Below are 13,597 nucleotides of genomic sequence, written 5' to 3'. Positions count from 1 at the left end.
ACACTAGATGAAATCGGTTACATATTTATCTTTTGGTAACCTCCCACTACATGCTGATTTTATTGAAACTAACAAAAAAAAAAATTCCTGAAGGAGTTAGTTTGGTGCTAGATTAGTACGCATATAGATATTCTTAGTAATTTCAAAAATAGCTCGAAAATCCTTTACCAAGAGAGAAAAATCAAGGATTATGGCTCCTGATATTCAGAGCTACCACTGTTTGTAAGCAGAATGGTATGGCAGGAAAATACTAAGTTTAATGACTGCAAGTGGGTGAATAGTATGTCAACATTTGTGACATTTCTTTCTATTGCTTATTCTCAAGACATGCACAATCTTAGAATTTATTGCCCATTTTGGATTGGTGTTTTCCCACCCCTCTCTCTTCTTCTCCCCTCCCTCAGCTAATATAATCAGGTGGTTTACAAGGTATGGCTAGTAAGTTTGCAGGTGACACCAAAATTGGTGATGTAATGGACAGCCAAGAAGGTTGCCTCAGCATATGGTGGGACCTTGATCAGCTGGTCTGGGGAGGGGCAGATGGAGTTTAATTTAGATAAATGTGAGGTGCTACATTTTGGAAAGGCACGTCAGGGCAGGACTTAAACACTTAATGGCAAGGTCCTGGGGAGTGCTGCTGAACAAAGAGACCTTGAAGCACAGGTTCATTGCTCCTTGAAAGTGGAGTCCCAAATAGACAGGATAGTGCAGAAGGCATTTGGTATGCTTGCCTTTGTTGATCAGTACATTGAGTATAGGAGTTGGGAGGTCATGTTATGGCTGTACAGAACATTGATTAGGCCACATTTGGAATACTACATTCAATGGTGGTCTCCCTCCTACAGGAAGGATGTTGTGAAACTTGAGAAGGTTTAGAAAAGATTTAGAAGGATGTTGCCAGGGTTGGAGGGCTTGACCTATTGGGAGAGGCTGAATAGGCTGGGGCTATTTTTCCTTAGAGTGTCAGAGGCTGAAGAGTGACCTTAGAAAATCATGATGGGCATGGATTGGGTGAATAGACAGGGTCTTTTTACAAAGTAGGGGAGTCCAAACCTAGAGGGCATAAGTTTAAGGTGAGAGGGGAAGAATTTAAAAGGGACCTGAAGGGCAATATTTTCACGCAGAGGGTGGTACACGTATGGAATGAGCTGCCAGATGAAGTGGCAGAGGCTGGTACAAATGCAACATTTAAAAAGCATCTGGATGGGTATACGAATAGGAAGGGTTTAGAGGAATATGAGCCAAATGGTGACAAATGGGACTCGACTAATTTAAGATATCTGGTTGGCATAGACAAGTTGGACTGAAGAGTGTATTCCATGCTGTACATCCCTCTGACTCTGTTTAATTCAGAGGACAGCGAGTTCCCATAACTGCGTAAGTTGTAGATATACACACCACACTGAATAAAGCAGAGGTTTGCTTGCAAAAGTTACTAAATCTAACTTCAATGCTAGGTAAATGGACTAGTGAGTCCAGTGCCTACAGAAGAACAAAATAATTCAATAATTTTGGAAAGAAGAGGGAAACAACTTTTTTTTACATTAAAACTAGTTTAAACATTTCAAAGATAAAATAAACAAGCATTTACAACGTTCATACATATGTTAACTCTATAGCTGTAAAAATTGATTTAGCCATGCAAGTTGTAAAAATGATTAAACATCATCCTTGCATTTGAACAAGATTGTTGCGTAAACATTTTTCTTTGCTGTAGTAAATGCATTCAAAAAGATGCACCCGATGCACCACCAAGACATTTTTACACTGCAACACTTTCTAATGAAAGAAGCTATGTATTCTGTCAAGCGTTTATTGCTCTAACTGGAAACACTCAAGCAAAGATTTTCAACATCAACCATGGTTGCCACAAATAAAAACAGCACAATATCAAAATTACTCAGGCTTGTTCATTTAAATGACTAATTATCTAAAACAATAATTTATGGTCTAATGCTCCATGAACTCTATTTCATGAGGAAATTTGAAAAGGAAGAGACATTAAAGGTTTGTTCAATCAAACCCTTTAAAGCCACACTGATGGCACATTAGGGACTGAATAGTATTCACATTTCCTTTAAAAGTCAAGATTTGCCAAAAATGGGATTCAAAAGTCTTACCTGGTTTTTAGCATGACATTATGTCAGTTGCAGCCAGCTTATAATTGTTGAGACATTCTGCATAGAGGAAAAACAAGATACTGCTTGGAACCTAAAAAAAGAACAAAAATACTTTTGCTGCAGTTTGAGGAGATCTATATCTTGCTGCAGTTTCCCCAGCTATTATTGCTTGAGTGATCTACTTACTTATCCTACTGGTTTGAAACTGATGGCTCAGCGAGACACACCAAGGGGAACTTGCATAACTTCTTTGAGCAAAACATAACCAATTTAACACTATTGAAAATTTGATAATGCCCACATTTTTTTTGTAAATATATTAGCAAATTTTTAACTTTACAAATATACTAAATTATTGAAAAATACAATAAAAATTTCAGTATAACAAAAAGGAAAAAAAAATAATACAACTACTGTCCACTAACTATAAACCTACCCTATAATACAAAATAAATCCTAACACTGTGCAGAGCAACACCCATGAGTAAATAACTAATAGATAAAAAAAACAAAAAAAAACAAAAACAAACAAAATACAGAACAGCTACGCTCGACACAAAGATCCCAAAGGAATGAGAGCATTGTACAAATACCCGTATTAACTCAGGAGACCCCCCCTCCAGGGCCCAGGGCTTGACAAACCTAACCATCCTGGTTAAACAAATGCCCTTGTTAAGATAACTGACAAATCTTTATCCAAATAACTCCAGTAGGGCTGCCATGTCTTATAAAAATAGTCGGTTGTGTGTTGCACCATGTTTGTTAAAAAATCCAAGGGAATGTGCTCCATAATTAATTTCTGCCATCCCAGCAGGTTCTCAGACACCCAGTTCATCAGAATATTCTTCTGTGCACAGTATACAAGAATATTAAATAGCTTCTTCCCATGCTAGTCTATAGATGGTAAATTCAGTAGACCTAAGAGGAGAGATATCAGGTCTACTTGGACTTCAATCCCCAATACCCTCCCTACTTCTCCCACCATGGCACTCCAATAAACATGGAGCCTGTAGCATGTCCAGAAGCCACAGGTAAGGGTACCTACACTTATTTTACATTTGGGGCACATTGACGATATCCCTTTTTTAAACTTCGCCAGACGAACCCTGTGCAGCGCATGTCCTACTGCAGATTGAGATCTTTCGAGCATTCTCCCATGTGTTCTCCCATGTTTCAGAAAAGATCTCCCCTCCTAGCTCTTGCTCCCAGACCTCATAACCGGTTAATATCCTGCCAGGCCCTGCCACCCAGCAGGCAATAGAGGGCACTAACCGAAAGGGTGCTTGTGGAACATAGCAACAACCTCTCTGTATCAGGCTTATAGGGCTTAATGAGAAGCGTAGTCTTCTTCTGGATGAAACCCTCAACCTGAAAAAAACGGAAAAGATCTCTGCTGGGCAAACCGTATTTGTGGCTCAGTTGCTCAAAAAACATCATAACCTCCCCCTCCCAAACTAAAAACTCCTCTCTCTGCCCATACTTTGAATCCTGAGTCCATTGTCCCTGGTCAAAACCCTGGCATGCCAGCTATAGGTGTAAGTGGCGAAGCCTTGGATAAACAACCCTCACTCTGACGCATCGCCCTCCATGCCTTGACTGTGCTAATGACAATGGAGTTCCAGCAGTGCCCATAACGGTCCTCACCTTATCCATGAACAACAGGTTAATAATAATTAGTGGGCAGCACAGTGGCACAGTGGTTAGCACTGCTGCCTCACAGCACCAGAGACCCGGGTTCAATTCCCACCTCAGGCGACTGACTGTGTGGAGTTTGCACATTCTCCCTGTGTCTGCGTGGGTTTCCTCCAGGTGCTCCGGTTTCCTCCCACAGTTCTAAAATGTGCAGGTTAGGTGAATTGGCCATGCTAAAATTGCCCATAGTGTTAGGGGCAGGGGTAAATGTAGGGGAATGGATCTGGGTGGATTACGCTTCGGCGGGTCGGTGTGGACTTGTTGGGCTGAAGGGCCTGTTTGCACACGAAGTAATCTAACCTAATCTAAGACGGCACTTTGCCTGGGAGGCCTCAATATCCAGCCATATTGAGTTTGGATCATTACCTACCCAATCACAGCCAAAGGACAGCAGGGAACTCAATTGAGACTTCTTGATGTCTGGGAAATAAACTCCTCCCCCTCCTTGAGGCAACTGCAAATTACTAAGTTTGATGAGGGCCATCCACAATGCCAGACAAAGGAACCAAACCATCCCATAAGCTTCCGCAGTGTTGACCAGGGAAACATTACAGGGAGCATATGCATGGGATAAATCAAATGAGGAGGAACATTCATCTTAAATGAGAGATATTCAGCCCAGCCATGAAATTGGAAGAGCCTCCCATCTCTGGAGATCTCGCCTAATATTGCCGAGCAAGTGAGCAAAGTTAGTCCAAAATAACAGATCAACTTGGTGGTAATAAAAATGCCGAGGTATCAGAACCCTGCCCGTGACGAATTAAAAGGGAATCTAGAGCCACCTTCAACTTCTGGCACATCCTTGACGTTCGCCAAAGGCATAGCCTCCGATTTTGCAAGGTTAATCTTATATCCTGAAATAGCCCCAAATGAATTGACACATTGTATCAAATGGGGTAGAGAGGTCATTGGGTTCAATAAAAACAGGAGAACATCATCCGCATACAGTACAATCTTGTGTACCCTCGATCCCACTTCTGGAGTGGTTATGTGGACATTCTGACGAATGGCCTCTGCCAGCAGCTCTATCACCAATGTAAACAACAGCAGTGGGAGGGGGCAGCCTTGCCGGCTACCCCTACCAATCCTAAAATTCCCAAACTTCACCCTGTTGGTGATGACCGTGGCCAGAGGGTGGCAATATAAAACCACCTAGCAGAGACCCCACCCAACCCAAACTGTTCTAAGACAAAGATACGGCCATTCCACCCAGTCAAATGCTTTCTCTGCATCTAAACAAATCACTAACCCCTGAATCGATCATTGCTGACAAACTTGGATCATATTCAGCAACCTTCTAATATTATTAGAGGACCAACGGCCTCTTATAAAGAATGTCTGGCCCTCTTCAAAAATATGGGGCAAGACCCTTTCCAACCTCAATGTCAGGATCTGAAATCTGAATTTAATAGAGAGATGGGCCTGTATGAGGCACAATCCTCAGGAACCTTCCCCCTCTTCAGCATTAAGGAAATATTAAATTCTCTCAAAGATGGTGGTAGGCATTCATGTAGATAGGAGTGATTGTACATTTCCAACAATGGTCCTGACAGAATCCCTATAAACTCCTTATAAAGCTCACCCGGGAGACCATCAGGGCCAGGCGTTTTCCCACACTGAAGTTACCTAGCTGCCTCCTGCATTTCCTGAACATTAATGGGGCACTAAGGAGAGAGGCCTGTTTCAAGGTTACCTTTGGGAGGCCCAGGTTCTTAAAGGTCTCCATTTTCGCCCTCCTGCCCTCGCAACCTTCAGACCGATATAATTCAGAGTAAAAGCTCCAAAAAGCCTTGTTAATCTTTTTAGCATCATATGTAAGGATTCCAGTGCTGTCTCTGATTGCAGTAATAGATTGGGGAGCATGTGTTTTCCTAGTCAGGTACGCTAAATACTTCCCTGGCCTATCCCCATACTCGAACAGCCTTTGTCTAGCATTTTGCATTTTGTGTCAGTATTGAATTCAAGTTAGCCCGAAGGGCCGTGACCCGCTGTAGCTTAGTCACCGAAGGCCGCTCAAAATGTGCCACCTCGGCAGCTTTCAACCGCGTCTCAAGTAGACGCTGCTGTTCCTCCTTCTGTCGCTTCCGGCTCGCCGAATAGGAAATAGCTAATCCCCTAGCAAAGGCCTTAGCAGTCCCCCATAGCACAGATAGACTACTAGCCGTGCCTGAATTGAGAGTCAAGAATTCCTGAAACACCTTCAAAGAGAATTCCACAAATTTGGAATCCCCTACTTTTAGTAGTAAAAGATTAAAAGAATACCTGGTCATAACCCCCTGTTGTAATTTCAGGTGTTCCCCATCAAGATGGGTTTCCTGCAACAAAGCAATATCAACCCTTTCCTTCTTAAGGCTAGAAAGCACTTTTTTCCTTTTAACTGGTGAATGACTTTCCTTAATGTTCCAGGTGCACCATTTAATAAGACACTTAGCCATATCCCCTTTCAGAGACCCTTGAACCCCTCTCGGAGGGAGAACCCTGCTTCCAAATCGCCGAGCACAAGTAAATAAAGACTCAGAGTCGAAGAACAATATATACAAAAACTTCTCTATCATAACTATAAATAACTATTACTACCAAAAAACTACAAAGAAAACCAACTACAAAACTGTGAATGGAAGATTCTTCCCCCTGCCCATAGGGGGCACTCACCCTACCCATCCCCTCCTTCACAGCTCCTTCAAACCCGGACTGCGCCTCAGCCTTAGTCCAGAGAGAAAAACAAACAAGGAGGAGATGTTCTTTAAACTTAACAGAAAAAAGACAAAGTCTGGATGAGCACTCCACCCATCCTTGGCTTCATGTCACCCCTACTTGTGACTAAAAGAGAAACAGAAGAAAAAAAACAAAAAAAGGGGGGAGACAAAGAGCATCCACAAAATTTCCCATCAGAAAATCAGGTCATTAAAAAAAAGGAACAACTTATTCCAAGGTCTTTTCCCCCCTTTCCAAAAAAAAAGAAATTACTAGGGAGAAAGAAAAGAATTTAAAAAAGGAAAGGAAAACATGGGGAAAGAAGGAAAAGAGAACAAACATTAATCTTATTCTTCAGGCCAATCCATCTATTTTAAAGTGTCTACAAAATTTTTAGCTTTATCCGCTGAGTCAAATGTATAAACAGAGTCCTCATGGCTGAAATGGAGCACTGCGGGGTATCTCATGGAGTACTGGATGCCCAGGTTCCTCAGCCTCTTTAACTTCATCAAAGGACTTCCTTTTTCAAATTAAAGCTGCAGAGAAATCCTGGAAAAACATGATTTTTGGCCCCTTATACAGCAGTGCCTTCGGATATTTTCCCAGGGATCTGGACGCTTCTATGACTTTTTGCCTGTCCTTATATGAGTGGAAGTGCATTCGGACCGAGCAGGGGCGCTGCACTGGACCTGACCTGTGCACTGTAACCCGATAAACCCTTTCAACCTGCAAGACTCTATGTGAAGGCCCAAAAACTTCGGCAGCCAGCTTTCAAAGGTGATTACTGGCTGCTCACCTTCAGGGAGCCCAACAATTCGGAGATTTATCTTCCAACCTTGATTTGAGGAGGTTGTCGATATGGTCTCGCAAGGCCAGCACCTCTCGCTCCAGCACTTGGATCCCACCTGGATGAGGACTCCATCGCAGTTTCCGAGGTCTCAGTTCGACCCTCCACCTCCTCCAGCTGCTCTCTGAGGCCCTGGATCTCCTGCTCATGCTTCTGCAGCACGGATGCGATAGGTTGGACCTGGGCACAAATCCCCCCACAGATCTCAATTACAGCCCCAGCTTTCAAGTCTCTCCATCGCCACAGCCAATTCCTGCGAGTCTGTCAGGTCCTCAGAGGGTTCAAGAGAGGCTGCTGCTGCAGCAGTCTCTGGTATGCCTGGTGCTGCAGGGGAGTGCCCTCCCTGCTGCTGTTTGCTCAATCCTTTTCCCTTTGGCATTCTTCCCACTCCCAAATATTAACAAATATGTGTTCTGTAAGGTTTTAAACTAATGATTCCACCACATAAGTTGGCCGGGGATGGCAAAAAAACACCAGTATGCCTTGGCTGTTAGGCAGAGCTGTCCACAGCAGTTCTACAGAATCACCGCCATCTTGCCGAGTCCCACGATAATGCCCACATTTTTAACAGTTCCAAGATTCAAGATAAGCTGAGCAGAGTTCCCAACTAAAATTTTCCAGGAGGGGTGCACAGTTCCTTCACTGAACCCTTGGGAAGCATGTGAAGCTGCAAGACATAATTAGCCTATATAGCAGACAACTATTCCAAGTTTTCACACTGGAGGTTTCCTAATTATAAAGGCTTCAATGACTTTATAAAATTGTTTTAGGGGATTAAATGCTCCAAGATTATTTATTACATCTATTGTGAAGGAAAATTAAAATAATTTGGTCTTAAATATATCTTTTGCCTGTTGTTGCTTATAAACATGGAACACAATTGCAGTCAACTTTAAGTCAGGTCAAAATTGGGTAGGTTAATGGAACTGCCAACTCAAAGTTAAATTTCTTAATGTTAAGAAGTTGTCAGGAAATACAGTGCATGTAGTAATGACAAACAGATACGCAGATATAACATAGAACACTACAGCACAGTACAGGCACTTCGGCACAAATAAAGATATTGTATCTTTTAACAAATGGAAACAAGACTGCTGTTGTATTATATATACACACACACACACAAAACATTTTCATTGTATTTTGTTGAACGTCTATTAATTTGAGTGAAAGATAAAAGGTTTTTTTAAAAAAAAGTTTCCTTCCAAACTAAAGGAAAACCTTATTCTCTGCCACAGCTGGTCTGAAGGATGTGGTTATTAGGACCTATGAATTGTAAATGTTAGGTTTGGCACGTGCAAGTAACGCATTGCTTGCAGCTGCGTTACAAATCCATGCTAGGAACTTGTTTTTACAATGAGCAACATTTTGTGTAAGCACATGTTGTACATGCATGATCCCCACAATCCTTTAATATAGAGTGATCACAGTTACCTCTTCCACTACTTATTTACTCTATTATAGTTATGCTTAATATGTGCGCACAAATCTATGGTTATTTTAGTCCCTGGTGGTTAGTTTGACATTTAAAATATTTCATTTAAGGAGCAATGTAAGATCACCATCACAATGATGGCTGTATTCTACACTAGACTTGAAATTTACCTATAAGCATCTGCTACATGAAGGCAACTAATGTAGCACCACAAATGTGGTTATAATAATACTAATTTTGTAAAGAAAGCTCATTACCTTCAAAGCAACACAAGTCCTACAAAACAGCTCCAAGGCCACATAACTGTCCTTGTGAATCCAGTTGGTCTTGGAACCATACTGCACATATCTCAAGAATCTCAAAGACTTGAAAACTCAGTGACCATTCCCAAAGATAAACATAAATCCACTGACAATAGTTTCCCAGATGGCATAACTATTCCTACAATCACTACTCCTTAATTTGACTAAAAATAGTTTTACAGTTAATTATCTCTACTAAAAGACAATGGATGCTCCAGACTTGGGTTGACCTAATATTCTAGAAGAATGAACGATATAACATTTTAGGATAACAGCCATTTTAAAGTTTTGAACTATATAAAATTCAGCAACCATTTTGTACAGAGATCAGAGGAGAAGCAGCTAAACGCCAATGGGAAGATGAACAAAAATATCCAAGGACTGCTGTACTGAACAAGGCTACCAAGAGTCACAACCTACAGCGTTATAAAAAGGTGGAACAAAGGAGTCTTCACTCACACTCAACCTGTGGAACCAATCTTTGTATCTGTATTTTAGCGAACAGCTTTATTGTTTTTAAATAACCTTCAGTAATAGCTGCATTAAAAAATCTAGTCCAAAGTATAAACTGAGAGTCTGGTTACTATTAAAATTGAAAGAAAAACAGAAAGGGTGTTAATTACTAGCTTAGATGAACTCTTCACAGACCACTCAAGGATACACCCAGTCCATAATCATGACAGCAGGCAAACTAGAGAGGTTAGCTTTCATTCGATCAAGACAGATGAAAACAAAATACATATCATTACAATATAAACATACCTGTAGACTTCAGTGATCCATTTGATCTGAATCACAAGTTGAGAACTACAGCTTTAGATTCAAAAATTACACAAAAAGTATCAGAATGATCATGGTAAAGAAGGTGGCCATTTGGCCTAATGGGCTCATGTTGATTCTCTGAAGAAATGTTATCAGTAACATTCCCATCACTCCTTCACCATAGCCTTACAAGTATATTTTCCTCAAGTGACCAAACAACTTCCTTTCAAAATCACTCATGCTCTCAGTTTCTTCCTGCCTCATTAGGCAGCAGGTTCAAAGTCAGTACCCCTTCTGACATGAAAGTGTGCTTTTTGTCACAACCCCACTATCTCTTAGCTAATCCTTAACTCTGTTCCCTAATGCTGCAGCATAGTCTAATGGAAATAGCTGTTTATGGCAGCTTTATTTAAACCATACATTATCTCTCCCCTTAAATCTTCCCTCAGTCTACATTGTTCCATGGCAAAAAACACCAGCTTCTACCACCTAATCTTGAAATTAAATCTTGAATATTTCTGGATCCATATCAGTACATCACCTCTCCCAATCATGGATACATACATCTATTTTCATGTCCAGACTGCATGCTCAACTGGTCGCGTCCAACCAGAGCTTTAAAAAGTTTCAGCATAACACACCTACTTTTGATATCTATTATGATGAAACCCCATCTGCTTTGCTAACTACTCTCACAATGTGTTCAGTTTTTTTTTTGAAAAAAAGTACATTCATGGGATGTTGCTGACAAGGCAAGAATTTATTGCCTGCTCCTAGTTTCCCTGAAGGTGGTGATGATGAGCTGCCTTCTTGAAGCACTGCAGTATTTGTGGTGTAGGAACACCAACAATGGTGTTAGAAAGATGTTCCAGTAATTTGATTCAGTGAGTGAAAAAAATGATCTATTTAATTCCAAGTCAGGATAGTGTGGTGCTTGTACAGGAACTTGCAGGTAATAGCGTTCCAATTTATCTGTTACCTATGTCCTGTGTGGTAGAGGATTTGCAAGGAGACAACTTGATGGATTACTACAGACCCATTTTAGAGATGGTGTCTGGGTGTCATCATTCGGTATCAATAGCGAAGGAAGTGAATGTTGAAGGAGGCGAGTGCAGTGTCAATTAAGCAAGCTGCTTTGTTTTGGATGCTGTCAAGTTCGAATACTGTTGAAGGTTCAGTCATCCAGTAAGTGGATAGTACAGGCTGTACTGCTATAACACGCAAGTTTGCTTTAACGAAACACAATGACACAATTGACGAATTGGGGACTCTGTTTTTACAAACTTTCAAAATGCACGTTGGCTGTAACTTGGTTAAATCACCAACACTTCAAGCGCTGTTTCTAAAGCACAATTTTTCTGTAACACAGGATTGCACAAGAAGGCAAACATTGCGTTATAGAAGAACTACCTGCATTGTATTACACTCTTGAATATACTTTGTAGATGATGCAACGGCAGTGAGGAGACATGATGAGTGTACTAGCTGCAGAATGCAGTGGTACAGTGGTAAGGTCACTGGACTGGAAATCCAGAACCCCAGGCAATTGTTCTGGAGATATGAACTGCATATTACGATGGGAAATGGTGAAATTTGAAATCAGTAAAAATCTATAATAAACTGCTAGCCTAACCCTATTGGGCAACTGCTGTTGATTGTTGCAAAAACAAATCTTGTTTACTCTTTCCCTTGAGGGAAGAATTCTGCCATCTTTACCATCTGACCCACAAATAAATGCAGATTGTTGGCAATGCAGTTGACGCTTAACTGCCCTCTAACCAGTATCCATGAACAAAAGAAGCAATGCCTGGCCTCTATCTAGATCCTTTAACCACAATATTTATAGAGCTAGCCCAGTTCAGTTTCTGGACAAATGGTAACCCCTAGTATGGGGATTCAGCAATCGTAATACCACTGAACATTAGGGGGTGATAGTTAAATTCTCTTCTGTGGGGAAACAGCCAAAACATGACAGTTGTGTAACAATGTTACTTGTCTTTTATCTGCCCAAGCCTTAGGCAGTCTTGCTAATTATGGTCTGTTTCAGTTGCAAATTATGCTTCATGTTGTGCAATTAACAACAAACATCCAACCCCACATCTTCCTTGTATAATAAAGTGAAGTCATGGTTGTATCAGCTGGATCTAGGACACTAACTGAAGAACTTCTGCAATTATGATGCCCTGGGCCTAAGATGATTGACGTCCAACAACTGAAACCATCACCCATGTGTTGAACATGATCCTAACAAGTGAGGAGTCCCACCCCCTCCTAATATTCTTATCCACTCTAGGTGTACTAGGACTTATTGATGTCATACTTGATCAAATGTTGCCTTGATATGGGGGTCAGTCACTTTGACCTCACCAATGGACTTCAGCATTTTTGGACTAAGGCTGTAATGAGGTCAGGAACCGTGTGCTCTGTCAGAACCCAACTAATGTCAGCCAACAGGGTTATTCCACTGCTATTAACTTGCATTTGTAATGACAATGACCTCTTTACCAGTTTGCTGGTGATGAGTCATCAACCAACAGGGCAGTTACTGGCCAGGTCGGATTGGTCTTGCTTTATGTTCATAGGCATACCTGGACAATTTTCAATGTCAGGATGGGTAAAAGATATAGTGGTGAACAGGCCCAAAAATGACTGAAATCTACATCGAGTCCTGAAAGAATTTGTCAGGGTTAAAGTTTAATCTCTTAATTTGAATTATCATTTGAGTATTTATGCATGCTTAATTTGCATTGGTTCAGATCTTTGCTTATGTTACTAAAAAAAGACAAATCTAGTTGCAATTTTCCTCAAAGGGAGGCTAGGAGATAGAGAATTTGGTTCATTTGATTATTTTAGCTAACAGCCCATGAGGATTATTACACTTAACAGTAGTAGTGCTCTAGAACAGTATAAAACACCACGAGCAAAATCAACAATTTACTTTACCTTTTAAAACTGATAAAATATTACAACTTTACCTTTAAAAGTATTGAATTCCATAGGGGCATCTCGCAACAAGTTAAAATGCAGTCTCCTTACTATTGGAAAGATGTTACGAAACTTGAAAGGGTTCAGAAAAGATTTGCAAGGAGGTTACCAAGATTAGAGGGTTTGAGCTACAGGAAGAGGCTGAATAGGCTTGGGCTATTTTCCTTGGAGTGACCTTAGAGGTTTATAAACTCATGAGGGGTTGGATAAAAGTGATTAACTAGGGTCTTTTTCCTCGGGTAGGGGAGTCCAAAACTAGATGGCATACATTTAAAGGTGAGAAGTGAAAGATTTAAAAACTAGGAGGGGCAACTTTTCCACACAGAGGATGGTGTGTGTATGGAACAAGCTGTCAGAGGTAATGGAGGCAGGTACAATTACATAATTTGAAAGGTATCTGGATGGGTAGATGAACAGGAAGTGTTTAGAGGCACATGGGCCAAAGGTTGGCAAATGGGGCTAGATCAGTTTAGGATATCTGGTCAGCACGGACAAGGTGGATAGAAGTATCCATCTCCATGCTGTTTGACTCTATAAATCAATGCTCATTTTTAAAAATTTGAATAATGGAACCCCTATCTTTCAATCCATAAGTTTTTCAAAAAGCGCCTCACTACACACGAATCAAAACAAAAATAATGTTCAATTATATAATCTTCACTCTTTCCCATGCCATCTTCCCCCAATTAACATACCCATTACAGAAACAATATTGTGTACAAGATATACAATCTTAGATTAATGTACTTCTTGGAAAAAT

At 40.8% G+C, this 13,597-nt stretch overlaps 1 protein-coding gene across 10 annotated transcripts in view; it reads right to left on the bottom strand.

Moving 5' to 3' along the window:
- LOC122550870 (inositol polyphosphate-4-phosphatase type I A) overlaps nt 1–13,597 on the bottom strand; it is a 201,258-nt gene that overhangs the window by 175,784 nt on the left and 11,877 nt on the right. For 9 of the 10 annotated variants that reach the window (XM_043692245.1, XM_043692250.1, XM_043692248.1 and 6 more), the window contains exon 2: nt 2,121–2,211. The exons of the other annotated variant lie outside the window; for it this stretch is intronic. The gene's annotated coding sequence lies outside the window, so the exon portion shown is untranslated. The remainder of the gene's footprint in view (nt 1–2,120; nt 2,212–13,597) is intronic. 10 annotated transcript variants of the gene reach the window in all.

The sequence above is a fragment of the Chiloscyllium plagiosum genome, chromosome 6, assembly GCF_004010195.1.
Source record: "Chiloscyllium plagiosum isolate BGI_BamShark_2017 chromosome 6, ASM401019v2, whole genome shotgun sequence".
In the NCBI taxonomy this organism is placed as follows: Eukaryota; Metazoa; Chordata; class Chondrichthyes; order Orectolobiformes; family Hemiscylliidae; genus Chiloscyllium; species Chiloscyllium plagiosum.
The sequence above is the reverse complement of the archived record's forward strand: the minus strand, read 5'-3'. Positions and strand labels throughout refer to the sequence as shown.